Below are 26,727 nucleotides of genomic sequence, written 5' to 3'. Positions count from 1 at the left end.
AGTCTCTCTTAACTCTCTCCTCTTCCCAGAAGAGTGAAATAGAGTTTTCTGTTTTGTTTAGTTGTATTGTGCTGGGGTGTCACACAGGATGTCCTGCATGCTAGGTCACCCTGTTCCATTAAGTCACATTCACCCACTCCCCAAACCTACAACTAAAATAAACTTTGAAGCTGTTAATTAGCTCAGAACCTTGTGTCATAAAGGCCCCTTTTGTGCTTCCCAAACTAGTTTAACTTGCCTAGTTTCCCCCCCACATCTCAGTCACACACACACACTGATGCTGTAGGTGGCAGACAGCATTGATGCTGTAGATAAAGGAGAGCATTAATGAACATGTGGGTACAGAGCTAAATGCTGCAGATGGAGGACAGCATTGATGCTATAGGTGGAGGACAGCTGATGCTGCAGGTGGAGGACAGCTGATGTTGCAGGCGGAGGACAGCATTGATGCTGCAGGTGGAGGACAGCATTGATGCTGCAGGCGGAGGACAGCATTGATGCTGCAGGTGGAGGACAGCATTGATGCTGCAGGTGGAGGACAGCATTGATACAGCAGGTGGGGACAGCATTGATGCTGCAGGTGGAGGACAGCATTGATGCTGCAGGTGGAGGACAGCATTGATGCTGCAGGTGGGGACAACATTGATGCTGTAAGTAAGGGAGAGCATCAATGTGCATGTGGAGTACAGAGTTAATGCTGCAGGCAGCAGGCAGCACTGATCCTGTAGGTGGAGGGAGCATACAGTGACTTTCCTGCATACCATTTCAACCATAATTTTTCTTTCTTAATGAGGCACATTGAGCAATGTACAACAGTGAATTCCAAGGAGCACTTACAGGAGCAAGCAGTATGATAGATATTTCCACCTACAGGCAGCTTCTAGAACTTTCCATTTTAAGTCTTTAGATCACAGTTAACCACAGGTTACTGAAATCAAGGGAGGTTTAAAACTGGTCGTGGTGATTCCTGAACAGGGGCTTCATGTAAAATGTATGTGTGGCTCTGCCTGCTCCTGAAGTCCAGTGAAGTCCTCACTGTCTTCTCCCGCGGTGGTCACCAGGTGCTTTGCAGACAGCTGGAAACTGAATTTCCCGAGTGCCCAGTCCTGCCCAGTCCTTCTTATGTATCTCTGACCCTCGGGTTCTTCCTCTGGAGCCAAGGGAACAGAGCAAGGGCTGTGAGCTTTATGGATCTTGCTGAGTCTTAGAGCACAGGCTTGGCCCTGCACACAGCTCCTTTCTGGTGTCTGTCTTTTGAACAAGAAATAGCAGCCATTGGCATTTTCTTAGGAATGAAAGTTCTTTCAATCCACCCTCGGCTTAGCTAGCTGTTGTATCTCTGGATCCTTTCTGTGTTCTGGGCACACTGGGGACATAACATAAATATTAATTACTCCTGGTACATTACCAACAGAAAATGGAAAGACCCCTATAAGGCAGCAGTGACCCCAGAAGTCTCAGAAGCCCTGTCGGCTATGTGATGAGGACAGATAGTGACAAGACATTAAAAAGCAGCTGTCTTCCCACACTCAGCACTTGCAATAAACCAAGGTTGCCATTGTCTGAGCTGTCACTGAGGCTGGGAGAAAGCTGAGAGTGGGGCAGGGGCAGGCATCCCTGCCTTCCACATGGGCGTTCTGAGAATACTGGTCCCTGGTGGGAGCCTCCTTTTCTACTTATAGTTGGCCACACCAACTATGGACTCAGAGCTGTACACAGATCTAGCGCCACCCCAAATTTCTGGGTGTGTTTTTTGAGGGCAGGGTCCTTGAGGAAGGAAGAGCAAGTGATAGTTAGAGGACCTGAAGTCAGTAGCACAGGGTAAGCAGAAGGGCTGGTGACCCAGCAACCCTCATCCTCTAAAAATGGAGGTTAGTGGGTCAGAAGGGCATCTCAGTCTCCAATAGTCTACAAGCTACTTGTAAATCCATCTCTGTAGCGACCACGTCCAGCTGTGTCCTCAGCCCCACCTAGTGTGTTAGGAGTAAGGAAATACAGGAGGCACTCACTGGTCCTTTCTTTTGAAAGTTGTCATTGTACATCTTTCCCTTATGTGGAAGTAAATTTATCTCTCCTGTTCTCTCCCTTTTAATGTTTAAAAAAAAATCCACAGTGAGTAGCAGGAGGAGGGGTCTGGCAAGAAGAGTTGGGGAGGCAACTGGGGATTAAAACTACTGCAGCCCTTTTCTTACACGTGGCCACATTGGGTGCTTTTGCTCGGGGGTTGGCTCTTCCCCCACTTTCTGGTAAGTGGAGCTCTACACTCTGATGCTGCCTGTGGATCACCTGTCCCGTCCCCTCACGTGGTGATTGCAGTATCCAGGCCCAGACTGGTATCTATTGTGTGTTCTGTTAACTAAAAGGGAGCTTGGATTTTGTTCTTCTGGCTTTCTCTACAATCAGTGTTTGGATTAAGGTTAGGATGTAGACTTGGGGAAAGAAAAGAAAGGCCGCAGCAGGCTCAGGAGGAACTAACATCACAAAAGGTGTGTGAGCTGAAACCGAAGGAGGCAGATGAAGGAGGCAGAGTTTAATCATGTAGCATAGGAGGAAGTCAGGGTCAAAGGCCACTGCTAAAAAAGTCAGTGGTCTTTGAGGATTTGAGCCATACATGATGTCACTAATACATCACCTGGCTTTTCCTCCAATCTTCCAAAAGATGACTTCTTTGAGTACTAGAACTCTCCCTCCCTCTCTCCATCAAGGCTTTCTCACTCTCCAGAGAATGGACAGGCTGGGAGTAGAGTTCACTAATAGAGCACTTGCTCCAAAAACTCAGGGCTCCCAGTTTAATTCCAGCACATACAGATACATACACACTCATGCATATACACACACGTATAACATACACTTATGCATACATACCACATGTATACATATACTCATGTATACACACATGCATATACACATGCATGCACACTCATAATTCATACAGACAGACACTCTGATGCATACACATGTGTACACACATACATACACACATGCACTCATGCACACACACACACACATTTCCCGTGAGTCCTTAGAACAATTGCAGTGCCTCTTTTATGGAAAGACTCATAGTTAACTGTGTACTTTGACTCCCGCCCCCATTAGTCATGTGACTCATGATACAGGAAACAGTGCTGTCTCCTTCTGTGCCAAGATGTTGAACACAGCCTGTGTGCACAGCAAACACTGGCTACCTCTGAGGCAAAAGAAAAGGTAGGGGCTCTTTCCAGCTGTTTTATGCACTAGTCTTTCTGTTAATCTGACATTTTAGATACTGGGCAGATGTAAGCAGGTGAAATGAAAGCCGCCTGTGAGGAAGCAGGCCCCAGTTCCTGAGCAGTGGTGTCAGCAGGCTGATCTACCAACGAGCACCAGCAGGAAAGTTTCACCTTGACCTTGCCATGGCCTTGTAATACCAGTCCCTGCCAGGGGTCTCAGAACATCCCTTCCCACTTCACAAGCTTCCTCAATGATTCCCAAAAGAATTTCACCCTTCTGGACATGAATTGAATACTAGAGAGTCCCCCAGGAGGCCAGCTAACCCTCCGATGGTGGCTTTTGGGATAAAGAATTCCACATGTATTGTTTTGGAGTAAGGTGTAAGATTGAAGAGCTGGAACTCAGTAGCACATGTCTGAGTCCCACCCAGCTACGCGGGAGGTGCAGGAGGATTGCTTGAGCCAGGGTGGGTTGGAGACAAGACTGGACAATATAGCAACTCCTGCCCCCCCTCCCCACCCTAATTCCAAATGAAAAGCTGTGTGAGGAGAGTTGGGGCTACACCTCATGGTAGGGCACCTGCCTAGTGTGTACAAGGCCCTGGCTTCTATCGTCAGCTCCGTGAGATAACATGGAAAGCCTTAAAGAAACAGAGACCAGAACTACATTCTACCTCCTATGTGTTTGTTGTTTTCTAACCTGTGTCAAAGCTTTGTGGATCGCATTGAAGATGATCCAAAGGTTACAGTGGCATCTATCTCACAGCAAGGGCCCAAGGGGCGTTGGCACTAAGACAGAAGGGTAGCATGGGGAGGGAGGAGTCTAGAAGAAGAGGGGCAGCTGTTGTCCTTCAGACTTGGCATCAGGACTAAGTAAGTAGAATTAAACGGGGAGGCTGTCAAACCTGTGCTGTGTGTGTGTTCATGGCAGCCGCTGGCACTTTGAGCCTCTGCCCATGTGTTACGTGGTATGTGATAGATTCATATAGAATAGAAACACTTTAGGGGAAAAAATAATAAAAGTTCCCAGGCAGCGTTAAATAGAAGACATGATCAGACGAGTTGGTGTGTGTGTGTCTGAAATTTAATAAAACCCTCTTGTATTTTCTGATCCTCTTTCTCACCGTTTGCACCCAAGGCGCTGCCTGCTTGCCCACAGTGGCTTTTCTCCTCTCTGTCCTCTGATGTGACTCTGCTCACAGTGGGTGAATCTTATGAGTTCGATTGTTTTCCCCAAATTCCTACGTTGAAGCCTTAAGCCCTGCCCCCATACCTCAGAATGGGACATTTTTATGGGAAGAAGGTGATTTCCCATTACAAGATAGAAGTAAAATGCCGTTAGATCTTAGACTTCTCAAAATGTCCGAATGTTGAAGGCTTGTTCCCCTAGCCTCACCCCAGTCTGCAATACTACTGTCAAGTGCAGGAGTGTGTGACTTCAGAAGCTGGGCCTGGTAGGACAGAGTTCGGTTGTAGGCCCCTGCCCTTGAAGGGAATTTTGGAAGCACAGTCTGTACATGTCACTCTCCTAGTTCCCTGACCACCCATCGGTGAATCAGTTTCCTTTGTCATGTTCCCATCATCATGTCTCTGAAACAGAACCAAGAGAAACCTTTCCTCATTTTAAAATGATTATTTTAAGCATCTTGATATCGTGATAGAAAACTGACTGACACCTGAGGACAGATGTAATTAGTGAAGTGCAGTAATTCTGGAGTATGGTGGGCCCCTAACCTAATATGGCTAGCGTTTTACAAAAAGAGGCGGACATCTGGTCACGGCGAGCCAGGGAAAATAAGTGCTTACAATGCCGCTAGCCAAGGAACCAGGGGTCCTTCCTGGAGTAAGCTCCTCCCATCACACTGGCTGCAGGCTCCCAGGCTGTGAGGCAATTTATTTCTGTTATTTAATCTCCTCACTTCCAGGTACTTTGTTTTGACAGATGCAACACACCAATACAAACCGTTTTTCTCTACTCTGTATTTACCTTCGCTGTCTAACCACACACCTGCCCAACCTGTCTTGCTTAGCCAGAAGGTCCCAAATACTTTAGAAATCTGTGTGGCTGATTTGTATTCTGTGACCTCGTTCTGAACCCAACTCCTGGCTTCTCTGGGTCCTCTCTCATTTTCTTCTACTTGTCCTGCCACAGGAGGCAGACAGGAGGCTATGACCTCTGTAGGATACCTTTGCCCCACCCCTGTAATGGGCATTTTATTTTAGTCTCTCTCTTGCTGTCTTTGGAGTCTTTCCCCTTCATTTCAAACTCACCTCCACCCCCTTTCTAGGTTGGAGTAGCCTTGTGAAATTATCTTTCTGCGGTGGAAATCTTATTACATCACTTGCCAGCTCCAAATCTCTCAGAGGGTCCCTTTAGTTTCTAGTCAGATGCCAAGGTCCCAGTTTACCTAGGACGACAAGCACGGTGACCTAACTTCTTTGCCATCCACCATAGAGCATCTATCTGTCTTCATTGCTCCTGCTCTGCCCCTAAAGCCACATTCAGGATCAGCTAGTGCCCAGCCTCTTTGTTCTAGAGCCTGCAGAAGCCCAAAATTTAAAAGGCTTGTCCGGGAGGTGGCGGCAGGTGGGGGTTGGAGGTGGGGAGCTGTCTTTGGATTCTAGACTGATTGAAAAGCCCCATCTGTGCTCTCCCCAACCCCACCCTATGTTTCTTTGACTGTAATTTTTCAGGGTTGGGAACTGGTAAGTCTCCCTAGCATAACCAGCCCAACACAGTAGAGCACTTGAGAGGAAGTAGCGACTTCACGCTGTCAAAGGCACTCCAAAGTGAGGAAGGGACGGGGGGGGGGGGGGGGGGGGCGGAGAAACAGCAATTTTGCCCAGCTGTTTGGGAGAATGAAAAATCAATTTGCAAAGACAGCACTTCCTCATCCTTTTCAGCGCTGACTGTATCATAACTGACTCGTGAATTGGAATTAAAGCAAAGCTTTTCCCCTTGTCACGGTCAGCAGTGTGTGCTTTCAATACCGAACGCCCGGCGGTGGAGGCAGGCTGCGTCGAGCTCGCTCAGCCCGGTACAGCTGAAGTCACTTCCCCTGCAGGGACAGAGCGTGCTTTCGTGGGGTGGGCGGGCGGGTGTGTGTGTGTGAGAGAGAGAGAGTTTTCCGCAGTAGACCTGAAAACCCAGCCAGCCGCGGATTGGCGCATCCCGGCTGCGGCCGCCTGAGTCATCCGAATCGTTCTGGAACCGGGCACCAACTTGCGTGTTTGTCCGCGGCTCTTTGTGCGCGGATCAGCTGTACCGTGGGCTCTGGCATCTAATCCAGGATTTGCCTCTGCGCGAGGCTTATGGAAAGCAGATGTCTCGCCGCTCTGGGACTGAGCACAGAATGGAAGTGACCCAGAGAGGAGCTGTTTGGTACAGACGACACGGAGGGAAGGCCCCGGCGCGGCCCGCGAGGCCAGCTCCGCTCCTCGCGTCCGTCCTCTCTGCCGAGCCCGCCGCTCAGATCGTGTCCCGCGAGCGAGCCGTGTGACCGTGAGGCCGCGTGCGGCGGGAGCCGGGATACCGGGGTCCGCGGCCGCCAGAGATCCGGGTGCGAGCAGCAGCCGCGAGGGTCGCGGTAAGTGTCCCTGGGGGTGGGGGCGTGAGGGGCGCGGGCGGTTTTTCGGAGCTGTCAGCCCGCCAGCACTGTTCCCGGAATCTCACGGACCCTCTGCAGACCCTGACCTGCAAGGAACGCTTGCAAAGTCATTTGACCCTGGAGTAGAAAGCGACTCTATAATCTTAAAGCTTGGAAAGGTGTCCTCTTCCCACCCCCACCCCCAACCCCATTTCTTTTTCTTCCAAAAATAAACAAACAAAAAAATGTTCTTTCTCTTTGAAGGAACTACTCAGCTAGATTCCTGTCTATTAGTTTTCACGCTTACCCTCTGGCCAAGCTCACGCTGCACGTCTGGTTTATTAAAAGGTGGAGATGTTGCCTTTCTGGGCTTTTTGATTGATGCTGAAAAATCTGCATGCTGCTGTCAAGATGTAAAGGATTGGGGGTGGGGAGGAAGCTTGTCCCAAAAATGCTTGTCAGATGCAAAGCATTCCGCGAACCCCAGACATTTCCCCATTTGTAATCTAATCGATTCCAGGGAGCAACTGACTTATTTTCTGCAACTCCTTAATCGAATTAGGGCACAGATAGCGTTAGATTCAAATACTTTTTAATTCTAGTGTGTGTGTGGGGGGGAGGGGGAACGGGACACGTATTTATTTATTTTGAGGTTCTGGGGAATTAATGCTCGGCTGAACTGATAAGTTACGGCCCCACCTCTCAAATGCTTTTTAGATAGTACATTTAACAGCATTTGAAGTTCTGAGAGTCTAAAGATTAGGCTACACGCTAGGATATACATGAGAGGTTGTTCTTGTGACAGTTTGCATATCTATGCCCGCCCCCCCCCCCGCGCCCGCTCAGGGTTGGTTGGTTTGTTTTTCCTTCTAAGATGGAGCTTAACCTTCACATCTGTATTCTTGAAATATAGTTATAAGCTCAGTACAGCATAACAAGTACTTCCAGATTCCTTCCTGGGGGCGGGAGTTACTGTGCTGGATTTTATATGACCTCCAGTTTCAGATTTCCACTCCATTTCACCCTTAACAGAGCCAGCATGGGCGCTTCAACTCCAAGCAACAGAAGAGCAGGAGTGATTCAGAGCACTTGGCCCACCACGGCCTTGAACCAAGACAGAAAGCATTTTATAGACTTTTTATGATATGCACTACATTCCCGTCCTGTTCAAACATAGGCTCATATAATGATTAAAGATCAATTAAAGAGAAGCAGGCCCTGCCTCCCTTCTCCCTTGGGTAAATACGGTCTCCCCTTTCTTCCCTCCCTCATTTGCAGAATTCTATTTCACTCAGTTACCATGACCTCATTTTGGATTGCGGCATACATGGGGCCATCAACTGTCATTATCAATGTTTGTTTCAGTGAAAATGTGCCCTGTCAGTATCTTCTGAGAACGTTTACTCAAACCTTACCTTTATTTTCCTAGAAAACTCTCCATGTATATAAATTGTACTGTGTCAAAAAAAACAAACATGGCATCCATACCTTTAATTATTCTTATATCATCCCGTTACTGGTGGCTTGTGTGGATTATTATTTGGTGAGATTGTAGTTTCTATTTTATACTGAAATACAGGTAGAGAGAACTTCTCATAGGACACTAAATATAAATAAATGGGTTTGAAAGTATGGCCATTAACATGGAATGCTCTGGCCTTTTCTTTAGTCTATTGACTCTTCAGGAAGAACTAATAGTTACCATGCAGTTCAAGAGTGGTTTGTTTAGAGTCCAAGCTACAATAATTTACCGCTGTCCAAATTCATCACTGTGAGGATGTGGCTCATTCAGTGGAGAGGACCCAACGAGGTAATATTACAGTTTCCAAAAAAGCATTGGGAAGGCTCCCACAGCTAAGATCCAATCAGCGGCAGGGCCTACCTTGTTACTGACATTCCTTATTCAGTGAGGCCCATCATGGTATCGTGTCCCTACTGAACAAGCAGCCCCCTTTTGGTCTGTCCTTACTCCCTAAACAGCCAGCAGAACTGCGATTCAAAACTGCATAGGTGTTACAATCTGAGATGACTTAAAATGGGCAGGGGATTGGCGTAGGTTATGAGCAAGAGAAGGTAGTTTTGTACAAGCACTTAGTTATATGCAGAGTTTAATGTCTACGGGGGTGAGGATGCCCTTGAACCAACCCCTTCAGATGCCAAGGAATTGCCCTATTTCTTATACTCTTATATATTAGACTTGAAAACTGAATGGTGAGTTAGCAAGTCTTTTTTTTTTTAAATAAAATATGCATTTACTTATATGCATTTTATGTGCATTGGTGTTTGGCCTGCTTGTATGTTGTGTGAGGGTGTTGGATATCATGGAACAGACAGTTGTGAGCTGCCATGTGGGTCCTGGGAATTGAACCTGGGTTCTCTGAAAGAATAGCCAGTTTTCTTAAGTACTAAGCCATCTCTCCAGTCCCTAGCTAGCAAGTCTTTAAAAAGAAAACCCCACAAGTTATCAGTGAGTTCAAAGCATTAAGTTCCCTGGAAAAAGAGACACTTAAGTCTGATCATATGGAGAGTGTTTGATCTTAGACTCAAAAGAACTGACAACTGCAGACTGTGAGGTAAATAGAAAACTAAGGGGGATCAATATGGCGACACCAAGCCAATGCTTACTTCCCACTTGGATTTTATGTCTCTTGTAGGGTTTGGTAGATGTTAAACCTCAGAACCAGTGCTTATGTTGGCACATACTAAAATTTCTTCACAATGGTTACTTCCTGTGATATATTATATTATTATTATATTATATTATATATTTTTACATCCTGCCGTTGACTCTCAACTTAATGACAGAACAGAAATATCCCTTCTCTAGAATTTTCACTGTTTCCATTTAGCCTAACACACTGTAGGTCTACATGAAATTTCCTTATGCAGAATGGCCCTGGGAGAGTCTAATAGCCTTGGGTCTGTGGATATGGAGGGTGTGGGTTGCCTCCTGGTACACACAAGCCCCTGGGTTTCATCCCTAGCACCACACCACAAAACATACAAACAAAAAATTGCCTATCCTGAGTCCTTGGATCAAACAAAATCAGTGTATCTGCCTGCATTGTCATCAGCCTGTGGTGGGTTAGAAACGTGCAAATGAAGCTGCTGGTGCAGGCTTCCTTCTGCTTAACTGAAACAAATGAATCCACCCGAGGCAGCCCAACTTCTGCTTCCAGAAGCAGTTTGCTAAGGATGCTAGAGATGGCTGGAGCTCTGGGAGGTGACTAGCTTTTAAAATTCCTGTCCTCGGTATCTAAATGTCTTTGGGTTTTCAGAGTGTCTGCTTCTCTTAGAGATGCTGGTACCTCCCTTTAGATTCACCCACTAATTTAAACTAAACTATCAAGAGAAGTAAAAAAAAAAAATCACTTCACTTTTGGTCTCTCCCCTTTGGACCTGGACCAACATTGTAGAGTTCTCTGTGTTGTTTTTCAGCAATGGTGATTTTTCGGTCTAAAAATATGGCAAGTTTCAGATTTAGGCTTCTGTTGAGCAATCTGAGGTAAGACCAAAAAGTGGTGGGAAAGTTAAAAGTTTTATTTTGCTTGTGGCTAGGGCCTCACACTGGCTAATAATGAACTCTACAAATACCTACAAGTTTTCATTTAGATTGTTCTGCCCTGTCTGGTAGAAGGAAGGGAAGGCACTGTTCTAGTCGGTAGGCCAAAGAGATTTATGGAGAAAATATCTGATTTCAAAGTCCTGCTCTGTGATCTGGAAGTGCAACAGTACAGGTGCCACAGTGTATAAAGGCTCCCTTTATGCAACAATGTATAAAGGAGAATCTAAGCCTAGAAGGCTTTTTCAAGCATCGGTGATATCTGTTGAGTAGCTACTAAGGAGCCTCCTTCTCCCACCAGTTTCCTCCAAAGCCTTCCCTCCAGCTGGGACTGGCGCTACCCCTCTGTGTTGTATGACACTGTTCCTGTGGAGACGTGAAAAAAATGTCTGTTCATCCCAGATAGGGAATCAACTACAGATCAAAGTAAAGACAAGACCAAAGTCCAATTTGATGAACTAATGAACTTTATTGGGGTTACTTACAGGAATGGAGATGACTCAAATATGGATGCATCCCTAAAGCCCACCCGACCCCCACCCGACCCCCACCCCCAGCATGGGGAGCAGCTCACCAAAGCTGGAAAGCTGAAGCAGTCTACACAGCTTACAGGCAGCTCATCAGCTTGAGAGTCTCTCTTGGTACAGGTGGTCTGAGCCTCTTCTAGGTACCTAGGTCCATTTCTGCTTCTTCCAGGTGGCTTGGCTAGTTCTTACTTCTTGCAGGCAGTTAGGTTGGTCTCTTTCTTCTAGGTGGCTCCCATCTGAGTCTCTTCAGAACAGCTCAGCTTGCAGAGAGTCTTCTGGGCTGGTCAGCTGGTTACTGTCTTTTTCAGGTGGCTTGGCTGGTCTGAGTGTCTCTCAGAAATCCTGACTGCTTATATATGCTTGGGGAGAGAAGGGCCTAGTGTATTTGATCAGTTTCAGGGACTTCCAGAGGCACGAGTTGTCACCTTCCTGCATTTTAGGACTTTATTGCAGAATGAAATGCTTGGCTTTTCTTGAGAGTATCTTATATCTTAATAAACATCCCTCTAAACTAGAGGTTTGTGGGAGGATTGCTACCACAACACCCTGTTATCTCATCCAGTCCGCTCTTAGGTGGTTGAGGCAGAAGTACTAGACTTTTGAGGCCAGCCTAGAGCTACATGGAGAGACTGTCTCAAAAAAGCAAAACAGCAAAAGATATCTTTTGGCAACTTGGAGACCCTTTTAGAGGTTCAGATGCAAACACAGCCTAGAAGAATCTAGAGGTCCCTGGGACTGAGATACGTGTCCTTTGGTGGTAGAAAGTATCTTCTTGGGTCTTTAAACAAAACCAGAGTCCTGGTATTTGTGCTTACTTACTCTCAAAGACTTAATAGGCATGGCCTTGTTCCCAGGGGTTTACTTCCACAGATAGCCAGTTTTGCAGTGGCTATGAGTGGGATGGTTAGTTGCAAAATGACCCATAATGGGAGTTGTGCTGGAGGGTAAATGATAGACACTCTTGAGCTTTGCAGTAATTGAGAAGATGATATCAGACCCCCTGTAATCACGAAAACAGCCTCTCAGACTAAACAAAGACAAAGCCGTCTCATTCCCTTTGACTACACGCAATTTATTTAAATTAGTGTTGCGCACTCTACAATGGTCTGAAGCCATGTTACGAAGCCAACAAATTGAATAAGTTTTCCGGGCCTTTGCTTAGGGATGAAAAAGGTTTTAGGCACTTTGAACAGGATTTGCATCTTGTTAGCTTCCCCGTGTGTCTTTGGTCACTGAGGACAAAAGAAAGTCTATCTTTTCAGCCAGACAGTTTGCCTCTGTTATGATTCTGCAGAGAATTAAACTGACGATCCTGGAGCCTGGGGGAGGTGAGGGGGCAGCAAGAACTTTCAGGACACTCAAAAGGAGAAAAGCTTGGGGTCAGACCTGATCCCTCTCTGTCTTACAGTTTGAGATTAGCCAGTACAGCTTACCTTGGCTGCAGCAAAGGCTTACTAAACATGTAGGGATCTCTTTGATGTTACCATGTGAACTATTTCCTTCTAGAGCTAAGTTACTAATTCATCTTTGGTGTGCAGTACATATCCAGGGTCCTTCCTTTCCCCCAGTGCATTGGATTCTGCTTCGGGAAGGCAACAATAATAACCGTGCTAGTCAAAGAACAAAGCTGTAAAATCAAACGTTGTGTGCAATGTAAATACATACTTTGGGTCCTCCTTGAACCAATATTGTACATGGCCAAGAAACAGTCTTCCAAAGAGAGTGAACTAAAGGTGACTCACAGGGCTGAAAGCTTCAGGATTAGCCACTTGCTACCCATGAACACCTATGTGAATCGCAGCGGTTCCATCTGATGCCCTTCACCTCCCACTCCTTGCTCACATCTTAGTCATATAGTTAGTACCTCCTGGCTCTCTAGACCAGAGATCCCCAGCCACTGTGCCTTATGGAGGCTTGTAATGGCTGAGACAAGCAGTGCTGAGTAGCAGAACAGTTTTAAGTACAGGACAAAGTAATCACCAGTGAGAAAGACTGGGCTACAAGCTCACACTGGGTTTGTGCAGCTCCGTTGAGGGTAATAGGGATGTCAACACTGGGACTCGCTGTGCAGAACAAATGGCAAAAGCTGGAGGTCTTTATCATCTCACTGTGCCAGTAATGAACACAGTGATCAAAACCAAACGTAATGAAATCAAGTGTGCAGAGTACAGTCTCCAGATCTTTGCCATTAAAATTCTCCTTTGCAAAGCTGTCTCCCTTTCATGAGAACAATACGTTCACCATCTGCATAGCACACACTCTGCAGCACAAATGAGCTGAGCTGATAAATGGTCTCTTTCACTCCACTCATGTGGCTGGCACCCACTCCGGGTACAGTGAAGTGACAGGGAGCCATTTGCCCAAGGGAGGGATGGATAGAGGCCAGTGCAATCCCTTTCTGTTTTTCCTTATTCTCTGCTATAAAGTAGCAATTACCCTTGGAGGTTCCTCCAACTACCGCCCTTTGCCCCCACCAATTCTCCATCCAGAAGCCTGAAGTACAAAGTAATCTATGCCTGAAGGCTCAAACCCACTGTGAGCTGCCAAACCAGCCACCAGAAAAATGTAGAAACACTTAGTAGGGGCCACAGGGGTGGCCCAGTGACCCAGCACAAGCTCAACATGTACCAGGCTCTGGGTTCATCCCATTCACCAAAAGAAAACACGTTCAGCTACAACCCTAACCCAGTCTCACTTATAAATACAATTTCATTAAACAATAAAATACTGAGTTTCTCAGGTATTTCCTTTATAAATATTTTGTTTGTAAGTTACATAAGTGTTTCGTTTAAACAAAGATTATAAAATTTTAATAAACATCTGTTATGGGTCAAATTCATACAAATTCATATTGCCTCCTCCCTCCCTCTCTCCCACCCTCTCCTTTCTTCCTTTGATGGGGGGGGTTCTCACTCTGTAGCCCTGGCTGGCTTAAACCTCTCTACGTAGATCAGGTAGGCTTTGAACTCTTTAGAGATCCATGTGCCTGTCCTGAGTGCTGGGATTAAAAGTGTATGCCATCACTTCTGGCTTTTCCTCTCTTCTCTCTCTCTCTCTCTCTCTCTCTCTCTCTCTCTCTCTCTCTCTCTCTCTCTCTCCTGACATTGAACCCCAAAGCCTTGCCATGCTAGTCTAAACTCTACCACCAAGTTACATCCACACATCACATTACTACCTAAAGAACCTTTAAACAACTGGAATAGGCATTTTGGGGGGCGGGGGATTTGCTTTCAATAGTTAGAACAGTTTCTGTTATGGAGGAAGACAGATTTATGGGGTTATAAAATTGAGGATTCCATCTGCATAGGGCCTGGTTTGCATTTATAATGTGGAACAAAATATTCTTGGCATGCTTGAGGCTTATTTCCAACAGGATGTTGAATGCTAAACCCCGTCAAGACAGAACTAGGTTAAGTGCTTTTCCTAGATGTCTCCTAAGCCGTTTGCTCTTTCTCAAGTCTCTTAGGTCAATGCATTCTCCAGAGTGGTATCAAGTCCTCGATGAACATTATACAGACATCGTGCTGGTACCTGCTGATGGCTGGTCAGGAAGGAACAAAAGACCCCCAGACCTTCTGCTTGAAGCCCTTAAGACCACCCAGGGCTCAGCCTGTGACTTTACACACAGTGACTACTGTAGTACTTAGAGTTTATAGCCACAATTTTAGAATTGTCACTTCTTGGTTCATTCACAGTCTTTGGCACAATTTTTCAGAACAAATATCAAAGGTGACACGGGAAAAAGAAGTTCAGCTGAGAGGCAGAGGCAGGGGAAATTGGAGGTCAAGGCTAGCCCCACCTGCATAGTGAGTTCGAGGCTATCCTGAGCTAAGTAAGCACCGCCTCATAATATCCCCTCTCTACTAAAGCATTCATTTATTCATTTTAAAACAGAAACAGTTTACTTAACAGTAAAGTCATGGGGTTGGAGAGATCCCCAGTGGTTAAGAGCACTGGCTGCTCTTCCGGAGATCCTGAGTTCAATTTCCAACAATCACATGGTGGCTCACAAGCATCTGTAATGGGACCCGATGCCCTTTTCTGGTGTGTCTGAAGACGGCAACAACATACTCATATACATAGAATAAATAACAATTTTTTAAAAATTAAAGTCAAGTCATATGGAGGCATTCATAAAGAAAGTTTGGCGGTTTGAGGCTGTAAACACCAAGCATATGGACTCTGTCCCGCGGCAGTGAGTCTTATTTGAAACAGGCAGTGAGGCCAACAGCTCTTCCTTGATCTTCAGTGCTCATGGGACAAATTGTATTGAGACTTGTAGTTGGATTTCCATTCGGTTTTCCTTGACTAGTTAGCACTCTGGTTAGCTTTCAGTTGTAAATCAGTAGAATTAAGTTCAGAAAGAAAAAAAAACTCCCACAAACAAGCAAACATTAAACTCTTGGCTTAGGGTGATACTTTAACGTTAATTTCTCTCTCTCTCTCTCTCTCTCTCTCTCTCTCTGTGTGTGTGTGTGTGTGTGTGTGTGTGTGTGTGTGTGTGTGTGAATGTACGTATCAGAGCTGTTTATTGGAGACTGTAGGTGGTTTCTCCCTGGAGCCTGGAATACTGGAACTACCAGGAAGATTAAACTGACAGTCTACTGTCTCTTTCTTATTTATGATGGTCGCCCTGTTGACCCACCGGGATGTGCTTGGCCATTTTCTTTACTCTTCTTCCCACCACTGTCTATTAGTCATGAAATTTATTGGCTCCAGTGGCGTGAATCTAGAAGAACCTGCTCCCACAGCTCAAGCCCATAATTCCTTCAGTGTGCGGTTAACTAGCTGGGCTCCCTTGGCACGGAGATCGTAGCAATGATTTACTCTCAGAGTTGAGGAAGGCTTTACCTTTAACAATTCCCTTCAGGGCTGAGGGTGGGGTTCAGTGGAAGAATGCTTGCTCACCTCAAGCAAAGAATAAAACACAAATAGATACATTGTTATCCCTAAGGAACGCTCCAGGAATTTAAGCGCCAAAAGGAGTACTCCCACCTAGGACATCCTTCTCTCTAGACATGATGCTCCATAGTTCCTGATTGAATGATACGTGATGAAGAGACACTAGGAGCCAGGACGGTAGCTTATGGTAGAGCACTTGCTCAGTATGCAGGAGGTCCTGACTTCTGCCTTTAGTGACAGTAATGAGTGAATTCTGGAAGACTCTAAATGTAAGTGTCTCTGTTAGGGTTTCTATTGCTGGGACAAAACACCATGACCAAAAAGCAAGATGAGGAGGAAAGAGGTCCTTTGGCTTACACTTCCACATTGCTGTTCATCACTGGAGGGAAGTCATGACAGGAACTCAAAAGGGGCAGGATCCTACAGGCAGGAGCTACTGCAGAAACCACACAGGAGAGAGGAGTGTTGCTTGCTGGCTTGCTCCTCACAGCTTGCTCAGCCTGCTTTCTTATAGACCCCAGAACCACCTGTCCATATGGTTGGTTTCTCAATTGAGGCTCCTTTCAGATAACTCTAGCTTGTGTCAAATTCACATAGACTTGCCAGCACAGAAAGATAACCTAGAGTGAATACAGGTCTAAGAAGGCATCCTGAAGTGTGCTTTCCAGTAATGGCAGTGAAGAAAATAAGAGGGCTCAACAGGCTGTTGGGGCGCCGCAGGAGGGATCAGTAAATAGGCATGTGTGAGGGTGGCCCATCAGGGTCTGTGTGAAGAGTCACAGCAATGAAGAGAATCAGAGCAAATTGGCTCTTCATGTGGTCGTGATGGTCAGCCACAGGCAACACACACATAGTGCTGACTTTGAGAGCTGTGACAGGGACTGTTCTATGCCTCTTATCTAGCTGAATAGAGTCTTAGGTAGCCCTTGGCTTCTAGATGGCATTCTCTCTATCGTCATATCATCTTCTCTGCCATCTTCCCCCTTTTTATAAGAACACTAGTGAGATTAGAGCCCACCCTGATGTCCTCATGCAAACCTGGTCTAACCTACAGACTTCCTGACCTGTGATGGCTTGCTTTACAGTGTGCAGTTTTACTGTTTTAAGAAAATGATACCTATCCAACAGACCCTGTCCTTTCAGTTCAGAGTTTTGAAATTTTGTTTTCACTTTGTGTGTATGCGTGTTTGCCTGCATGCACATCTGTGTACTACATGTGTGTGGAGTGCTGGAGGATGCTAGGAGATGGAGTCAGAGCCCCTGGAAGGGAGTTATAAATGGTTGTTAGCCGTCCTGCCAGCACTAGGGGATTGAAACCGAATCCCCTGGAAGAGTAGCCAGTAATCTTAACTCTCATCTCTTAACTCTCAACCATCTCTCTGGCCCTGAGTTCTTCACTTTGAATGTTTCCTGAGGTAGCAATATGAAGTCTGACCATCTTGAATGACATGGCCATGTCATCCAGCCACAGCCCCCAGTCCACCCCATCAGCTTATGACACCATAGGAAAGAGCTAACATTCTAGGTGGTGCTGGGCGGTGCCTGGAGTTTTGGACGCAGGTCTCAAACACACTAAGTTAGTTATTCAACATTCTTGCATAAATTTGGCTTTGGAGGATGCTGCCCAGCTGTAGGCACAGGCTAAGCTAAAAGGTTGATTGAGAAGAGGTATTAATGCATTATCTATTTATGACATTTCCAACTTCAGGAGGGTTTATGAGAATGTAACCCCAATGTGAGTCAGGGAACACCTTTATCTTGCTTCATACCTCGTGAGGAGATAGATATCAGCACAGCAGGTGGGGACATGGGTCACAGCAGGGACTTTTACAGTGTTGAGCAGAAGAGTGAGGTGCTGAAAGCAGAAAGTTCTAGCAAAGGGAGACTGAACACAGACTGGTGAGTGCACCAGAGGGAGAGAGAGCTGCTGGCTGGTTGGGGAAGGGGGGGGGGGAGAAGAAATATGTAAAATCAAAGGGAAGAATCCACAAGTCTTACGCATTAGCAGTAATGGTGTATTTGGGGTGTGGCATCTGATAACTGGGAACACCCCCACTTCTACTGCTTCCTCTGATCTTGAGGACTGGGAAGCCAATGTCCCTGTTTGTACAGTGTCTGGCTGAGGGGGATTTAGGGAGAGGTCACCCCCACCAGGGTCTGTGGCGGCCAGAGGCAGGAGAGTGAGACCCAGTGCCACAAGTGTTAGATCTTTAGAGATGGCTACAGAACCAGCTGTCCTCTCATCAGATGGACTTGGATTTGGGATTTAGACGCATAGCAGCAGCTCTTTAATCCCCGGAGTAGGTGGGCTCTCTGACAGTGGGAATATAGGAGCTAAGCCTGGGGATCGCTATTTCAGTCGCTTTCCAGACTTGGGTGATTGCCAAGAGCCGGCCCAAGAAACGTTTATAGAAGTCAGGGAGAATGGGGGAGTTCTCCAGTGGAGGTTTTTCCAATAGGATGATTTGGGAAGGCAGAGAATGGTCTGAGCGCTTGGGAAGACTTTGATTTGTAGCAACAGTGAGGGTAGTAAGTACCAGGGAAAAGAAAAAAAGAGGGTGATCACAGAATAGCGGGATAAGAAAAGGGACCCGAGGGTTTTACTCTAAAGAAGTGAGTTTTCCTAATTCAGGGGATTCAGTGGTCGGACTTATGGTGTCAGAAGCTGGTATCATTAACCCCAAATGACTGTGTGTGGGCCAGAGAACTTAGGAAACCAACAGGGTCCAAGGAGCTGGAAGTCTCAGAATAAGAGAGACCAATGGGGCATCCTCAGTCTGAGATTGAAGGCCTGGTAGTCCCATGTGGAGCTGTTAGTATGAGTCTGTACTCAAAGACTGAAACTTAGGGAGATGGAGGTCCATGGGCCACAGAGGGAGCGAAACTCTATCCACTCAGGAAGAACTGACAATGCACAAGAACGTGTGCTTTGTTTATAATTTTGTCTTCCACAGTTGCCCCCAACCTATCAAGGAATTTGGACAGCCTTCGGGGTGTCTTCTCACCTTAGTTTGCTCATAAGCAGCAGTTAGCTTTACCAATGGACTAGGAGGAGCCTGACCATCCACCCAGGCCAACATTGACCATCAGCGAGTGTGGGGATGATAGGGTGTAGGCGGGCCACTCGGAAGGAGTCGTTTGGTGAAAAGGAGCATGCCACATCGTTCTGTAGAACAGAAGAAAACGGAGGAGTGCTTACGTTCAGGGTCTATGACTTATTTGGGAGTCGATTCCCATGGTCTGACCAGCAGAACCATTTCCTCCTGAATAAGACGTTACCATGACATGCCATCGTTTCTGCCCCAGAGCTAATACTTCTCCTGCAGTTGCTGTCTTCAGAAACTACGTTAAAGAGAATGTAAGCACGGGGCTGGTTTGCTTTGGGCCATATGCCCAAAACTTCTGCCGTGTAACAGTGTGGCAATTTTAGAGCAAATAACTTCAAAAGTTCTCCAAAGTTTTGTGCATCTGCCTCCCTTCCTGCATTAGATGGGGGGAAACTTGGCAGCAAATATGGCTTTAATCCCCACAAAGACTCATGACAGCCACACATGACTCAGTGCTTAAGAACTGGCTTCTATAGACATGTCCTCCAGGTACAACTTGGCAGAGGCAGCCCAGGGCTCATCAGGCTGTACGGAAGACTGAAAACCAAACAGAAGCCAACTTTTCTCTTTACATTAGCATCTCTGATGTCGGTCACACCTCCCCTCATCTTTGCAAAGCTGCCATGGGAGTCCAGACGCAGGGGTGGGAGGCAGAAGGGCGTTAGACAGCAGTTCTCAAGCTGTGGCTCTCCTGAGTGGGTGGTAAAGTAAGTTCGTGCATTGCAGCCAGTCTATTTTAGAAGCGAAGTCTGTGCCAGGCGTGGCAGCACATGCTTATAATTCCAGCTCTCTGGAGGCTGAGGCAGGAGGACCGTAAGAGCCAAGCCAGCCTGTGATACATAGCAAGACCTTGTCATGAATACATAAATAAAAATCAAAGATTAAAAATGAGATAGCAGGGGGCGTAGGGCCCCTCATACAATCTTAGTTTTAGTGAAATGAATGTCTATATCTTACCCAACATAAAATACTGGTTTATAGTCACAGAAAGGGTGGAAACCCAGGAATAGAAGTGCAAGGAGACCGAATGACATACATAGTCTATCCTATCAAAATTATGGTGGTTATCAACTTTATTTGGCCGTTGAAAGGGTTAAACACGGAAGGCATTGTGGCCTTTGCCTGGTTGACAGTGCTTTCTGAAATGGTGTCCTCTGCCTAGGTTTCTTTATCGTCTCTAATCCTTGTTTTCTACCCAGTCCTTTCTCCTGAGGTTAGAAAGGAGAACTCAACAGCTGCTGACATTTCCATGTTGCTCACAAACAATCGGAGCTCAATATGTCTGCCGTAGTCAGTTTTCTGTTGCTACAACCAAATACCAGGAAATGGATCATTTATACATAATACACGTTCACTCAGTCAGCGGTTCCAGAAGCTGGAAAGTCTGAGGTCAAGAGGCCTCATTTGGAGGGGATCTCTTGGCAGGCGGAGGCACTCCGAAGCATCCTGAGGTGGCAGAGGGTATGACTTGGTGCCTGGAGCACAGAAAAGAAACAAAATCAAACTGGCTTCTGCAGTAGTCCCACCCTCAAGGCAGTGCATTAACACATGGGCCAATGACCCTGTCCTGGTGGCCTGGTCACCACGGAAGGGTCCCATCTGGTTCCCGCTCTTAATACCTCACAAGAGAGACTGAATTTCAGCTCGAGTGTCAATGGGAATATCCACGACAGGTAATGTCCAAACTTAAACTCAAGTCACTGTCGCCTTCTCTCTCTAGCTGTCACTACGTGTCTTACCCCAAAGCACACAGACTCCTCCATCACCCCTCACCCAAACTTCCTGACTCTGGGACTCTGAAGGGGGAAAATTTGTAGAGTGGGAATGGCAATGCCCTTTGTGATAATTAGATAAATTACTGTGTGTAACAAACACTATCTTGACCAAGGATGTGGCTCAGTTAAGAGAAGACTTGGCTAGCTTGCACAATACCCTGGCTTCCATCCCCAGCACCAAAAAACCAGATGAGGGAATACACACCTGTTATCCCAGGACTTGGGGGGGGGGGGAGCAGGAAGAGCAGACGTTCAGGCTCATCCCTGACTACATAAGCTACACAAGACTCTGTCTCAAACAAACGAACAAACAAATTAATTAATAGAACAGAGTCTGGGCTAGAGGGTATAATCAGGACATAGCTCGTGTCCTGCATGCACAAGGCATTGAGTTCATTTTCCAGTACTGCAAGCAAACAAATACGTAATCGCTCAGTGCCTGGAACAAACCACACACTCACTAGACTGCCATGGTTATTGTTTGATGTATAAAGGTAGCTATTTTTAATTTTTGGAAAAGCACAATTTCTCTCATCTTGGACCAGAGCTGCCGTGGCTGTTAGGTTGCTAAAGATCTCAGCACCAGCTTTTCCTTCTGACCAGTGTACACTTCCTCGTCTTTGTTCTTTGACCAATCTCTGCTTGTCCCTCAAGATGCAATCTAAGTGTCTCTTGTCTTGGACCCTCCAAGGGTACCTTGTGTTCACCTCCATCAGAGCTCTTGCCTATAAGAATTAAGACTCTTCTTTCCCTCTGGACTCTATCCCCTTAGAGCTTGGTGTGTAGCTCACCATAGTAGCAAAAGCTCTTCCATCGCCCTCGAGTGTGCAGGTACCTGACACAGGATGCACAAAAATGCCTACTTGAAGATGAGTATCTTAGTCTGTTTTCTGTTGATGTAAGAAAATGCTACAACATGGAGAATTTCTTTTTAAAGAGGTGTATTTTGTATAGGTAGGGAAGCTAGGAAGTCCAAGGTCAAGGGACCCAGGCTGTTGAGCACATTGATGCCAGGACAGTGCAAGGTGTCACACAGTAAGACAAAAAAGAAGCCAGAAAGCTCTCACTTTATAACAAAGCCACTCCTGAGATAACCCATTTCCTCCTAATCCATTAATCCAGGATGGATTAATCTCCTCTTACAGAGCCTGCCTGGACCCATCCCTTTACCTCACAGTGGGAATTAAATTTCAACATGAGCATTGGTGGAGACATTCAAACCAAAGTAATGAATGCATAAAAGAGCTGACTGGTGTAATGGCTTCCTGTTTGGTGTCCATACCTGCCACCTTCAGTAAATTCATCCCGTTGCCTGCTGGACATTTAGTGTCCGAGGCCTTTGTTCTACTTTAGGTCCTTGTTGTGTACCTACTATGACAGAAAAGTAGGCTGTTCGCTCTGACAGTGGCCCCCTTCCTTCGTTCTCCGGTGCCAGTGATGCTGGGTCCTACTGTTTGGAAAGACCCACTACCTCTAGCTGTTGTCTTTTCACCCAGTGGTTTCTGCTTGTCTCACAACCCTTTGAAGGCCTCTCAGATGTCACATGACAATGCCAGACCCCTCTCTCATCTTGTGCAGCCAACAGAGCAGTTAGTTACCTTCAATCTTCTTTGCACACTTCTCTCTTGCAGAAGAGGCCCTTCATCCAGCAATGTCCTCATGGGTTTTGTTTTCACTGGCTTTCGAGTCCAAGGAGTGTGTCTTAACCATCCTTGCAAACTGCTTGGACATGGTTCTGTGTCTCCTCTTGTAAGTGCTGGAGGGGGCGAAGGGAGAGTTAGCCCAGCCTGAACCTCTTGTTTCTGCTGGCTTAACTTCAGATGCCAGCATGTGAGAGAACCGAGTTTAACTTTCTCTTTGACTCTTAAAGGCTCCTGCTCTGACTCTTCAGTGGTGCCAGGCTATAACCACATGTTGTTAAGACCTTCAGCAAACCATTTTGACTAACTGATTGACCTGTTTCTTTCCTAACAAGTGTTCCTTAAGTCTGATGCTTAGTTACTTTGGGGTATGCACACTAATAAAACAAAACTAAGAGTCAAAGTATCTGAAATGTTAAAATGTCGATATAGAGGCACACGGATGGACTGCTGTACACATGCACTGTCATGCCTTGCCAGTGTCCTGACAGTCTATTGGCACTCAGCCTTGGAACCTAGCATTATCTCCTCTGCAAAGAGCTACTTCCCCAAGTGACTCAAAAGCTTCTCTCCATCCAGAGGACATGTTGGACGACCTGTAATAGTGACAAGAATGATGTCAGCCAGTGCTGGGTCCAGGAGGAACAAAGCTCACATGAAATGGAACCACTTTCCCTAAAGAAACATGGACCCCAGGAGTTGGGTCTTATTTATTTGTTCTGTCCCCTCTCCATCGAACCCTTAAGAAAAGATGAGCCTCGAGTAGTAGTTCTCAACTTTCCTAATGCTGCGATGCTTTAAAACAATTCCAATGTTGCAGTGACCCCCTCCCCATGATAAAATTATTTTCTTGTAACTGATTTTGCTACTGTTTTGAATCCTAATGTAAATATCCCTGTTTTCTAATGGTCTAAGTCGACCCCTGTTGAAAGGGTTTTTCTACCCCCAAAGGGGTCACAATCCATAGGCTGAGAACCACTTACCTAGAGAAGCTGATAGACATAACATTTGTGTCAGTGTATATGCCAAATAACACCCAGAAGCAAGTTGGCAAGCCCCCCAGTTGTCACAGGTTGGCAGAAGGTTTGCCAGTTCCCAGTCACTCACATGTTTCAATGTCTGTTCCCTTTTCAAACTTGGAAGGCAAATGGCCTACAGAGCGCATTTCCCAATGGTCTCAAGCAGAGTCCAATGAGGAAAAGGGTGAGGAGTTGTGAAAGATCACATATGTCCTTACTGGAGACAGCAAGGACATTCAGAGTACCCGGTCGTGGCCAGTAGGTCACCTGCTAGTATCTTTTGTGGTTCATCACAAATCAGAACAACAGGAGAGTGTGTATGTGGTCAATGGAATAATTTTTAAAGAATTTTTCACACAATTTAAAACGTATCATGCCTACAACACAGATGGAGAGCATTTGCAAAAAGGAACCATATGAGAAGTGATGTTCCAATCCACCATCTACAAAGGACACAGGAGGAGAGTCCCTCCATCATAAGCCACTGACTACAGACAGGGTGGACCAATGGGTAAAGTCCCAACAGTACAAGATACTAAAAACAGATAGAGTGGACCTGTTGCTAGAGCCTCCACATCACAAGCCATGAATCTAAATGGAGAAACTGTCACATAGGCTATGCTGCTAATATCACTGAGGCGATCTTAATGTTAAAATCAAGTTGATAGCCTCTTGGCCTTTCACATGTTTTGGTATGTGTAAACTGTGCTAAAACATTGAATTTCAACCATGTATATACCACGTTGCTTGGTAAAACACTGACTTCAAGTAGTATACCCCTTTAGCATTAAGATAACTAAGCCCCCTAAGTACCATTCATTCAAAATACAGCTGGCATGTCACTCCCAGTTGGAGAATATTCTCTTATTTCTAATAAAGGTTCTTCAGCCTCAATTTTATTCATATGTACACAGTCATGTGCTATGCAGCAGCGTCTCATAGGACTGTGATGGCGCTGAGCCTGGTGATGCTGATGTCATTATGGTGTGCAAGGCACTTTTCATATGAGTGCTGAGATGCTGTGTAAACCAACCCGCTGCCCTGCCTCTCTCATGACCTTACACCACACAGCTACACACAGTACGGGGTACTTGACAAGGATGAGCGGTTTGTGGTTTTACTGTACATACTCTTATTATTTTAAAACAACTCTGCTACTCATTTATCTTGTGCACATGTGTGTATGTGTGTACATGTATGTGGGTACATATACATGCAGAGGCCAGAGGTGAACATCAGCATCCTCCTTGGTAGCTCTCCACCTTATCTCCCAAGGCAGGATTTCACCTTGAACCTGTATCATTCTTGTTCTCATGCTGACACACAAGCTATTTGCTGACTGAGCCATCTCCCCAGCCTCCACTGCCCCTACTTACAAAGACGCATGATTACTACAACACTGCACACCACGGCGTGTGAGCAGTGACCTCAGGACTTGTACTTTCTGTCACCCTTCATTGCATCATTTTCTGTCATGCCTGGTTTGGTCTCATGAACTTTTATTTATTGTGGCCCTGGGGACAGTAAGCAATACCATGTACATATTTACAGCCAATGAAGCCAAGATGGATAGTCATCTATACCACTAGGGTATCTGCAGGTATATTCTGTGGTGTTACAACCATGAAATCACTGAGGACTCATCTCAGAACTGTCTCCATCGACATGTGGTGCATAATGGTGTGGTGGTGATTGCCTTTAAATCCAGCACCTGAAGGAAAAAACAAGTAGATCTCTGTGAGTTCAAGGCCAGCCTGGTCTACATATGGAATTTCAGGTCAGCCTGGGTTACATAATTATATCCGGTGCAAAGAGAAGGTGAGAGCAAGAGTGCACATGAGAGAGAGAGAGAGAGAGAGAGAGAGAGAGAGGTGGTAGCAGCTATAACAGGATGTACCAGCATTACTGGTAACTGGAAGGAAACCCATGGGGCTTCCCTGTGTCAGGATAGTTTTTGGAATGGTGATGACACCTAGTGGAACTTTTGACAGACGACGAACAGGAAAAGAGAGTAGTATTTCACACAAAGGGGAAACAGCCCTGTAAAGTTTCAGGGCTGGAGAGATGGCTCTGTGGTTAAGAGTGCTTAGTGCTCCTGCCCAAGACTGTGACTTGGTTCTCAGCACCTATGACGGTGGCTCACAACCACCTGTGGCTTCAGTCGCAGGGGATCTGACACTGACTTCTCACCTCTGCAGAAACCTGCATGCACGTGGTGCACACACTCATGCAGGCACACACGCATATATATTCACAGAAAGAAATGATAAAACCCGTCCATCACTGGAAAGAGAGGCCCATCGGACACACAAACTTTATATGCCCCAGTACAGGGGAACGCCAGGGCCAAAAAAATGAGAATGGGTGGGTAGGGAAGTGGGGGGGAGGGTATGGGGGACTTTTGGGATAGCATTGGAAATGTCATTGAGAAAAATACGTAGTAAATAAAAACAAAGAAAATATCTAATAAAAGGAAAACATTTGGGATATAAATAAATAAAATAATTAATAAATAAAAAGCATAAAAATAATTTAAAAAAAAGAAATGATAAAACCTTCTTTAAAAAAAAGACAGGGCTTCTCTGTGTAGCTAAAACTCGCTCTATAGAGCAGGCTGGCCTCAAATGGAGAGATCTGCTTGCCTCTGCCTCCCAAAAGCTGGGATAAGGTGTGTGCCACCACTGCCCAGCTAAAATGCTGCTTTCACTTCACTTTCACATGTCCTGTGCCAGGTGAGCACCGTGCACTGTTCCAAGAACTGGAATAAGTCCATGAATGGATGAATGCAAAAGCAAGTAACGGCCAGAAACAAGAGACCCGCGTCACAATTCCTTCTCATCCTCTCTCCTTCTGTCTTAGCTTCTCCTTCCTTTTTTCTCTTTAACACATAGCACGACTTTTATTAGGTCACTTCTCTTTCATTGATCCCCATCGTCATTAGAAGCAAAATTGTAGGGCCAATGAGATGGCTTGGCAAGTTGAGGCACGTGCTGCCAAGTCTGATGATCTGAGTTCAAGCCTCAGGGTCGACAGATGAAAGGAGAGAAGCAACTTGTCCTCTGACCTCACATGTGTGCTGTGGCGTACACACAGACACACGCAATCATAAGGCAGTGTTTTCTGAGCAGAGCTCATATGAACATAGAAACTGAAGCAGCAAGCACAGGGCCCCCAGCGAGCTGCACCAGGTCCTCTGTGTATATATTGGTGGCTTTATGAGATTCCTGAGTGTGTCAACAAGTGGGTACTTATTTCTTGTGCTTCTCTTGGGCTCTTTTCCTTCTGTTTGTCTGTCTTGTCCAACTCCAATATGATGGGTTTTGTTTTATCTTCTTGTGTTTTACTTTGTCGTATTTTATTATTATCCCTTAGAAGCCTGTTTGGTTTCTAACGAGAGAC

The 26,727-nt window shown here is 45.9% G+C and overlaps 1 protein-coding gene and 1 long non-coding RNA gene across 16 annotated transcripts in view; one reads left to right on the top strand and one right to left on the bottom strand.

Annotated features, from left to right (window-relative positions):
* Trim2 (tripartite motif-containing 2) overlaps positions 1-26,727 on the top strand; it is a 147,914-nt gene that overhangs the window by 42,232 nt on the left and 78,955 nt on the right. The window contains exon 1 of one of the 13 annotated variants that reach the window (XM_011240300.3): positions 6,189-6,796. The exons of 11 other annotated variants lie outside the window; for them this stretch is intronic. The gene's annotated coding sequence lies outside the window, so the exon portion shown is untranslated. Of the gene's footprint in view, positions 1-6,188; positions 6,797-26,727 lie in introns of those variants that run through there. One more of the 13 variants, NM_001271727.1, reaches the window with a different exon arrangement.
* Gm40078 overlaps positions 7,897-26,727 on the bottom strand; it is a 29,460-nt gene continuing 10,629 nt past the window's right edge. For 2 of the 3 annotated variants that reach the window (XR_003954506.1, XR_003954505.1), the window contains exons 3-4: positions 22,268-22,425; positions 19,872-20,369 (exon numbers count right to left, since the gene is read on the bottom strand). This is a non-coding gene — a long non-coding RNA (predicted gene, 40078). Of the gene's footprint in view, positions 25,040-26,727 lie in introns of all 3 variants that reach the window. The other variant, XR_867391.3, reaches the window with a different exon arrangement.

This window comes from Mus musculus, chromosome 3 (genome assembly GCF_000001635.26).
Source record: "Mus musculus strain C57BL/6J chromosome 3, GRCm38.p6 C57BL/6J".
Taxonomy (NCBI): Eukaryota; Metazoa; Chordata; class Mammalia; order Rodentia; family Muridae; genus Mus; species Mus musculus.
This window is presented reverse-complemented; position numbering and strand designations above follow the sequence as displayed.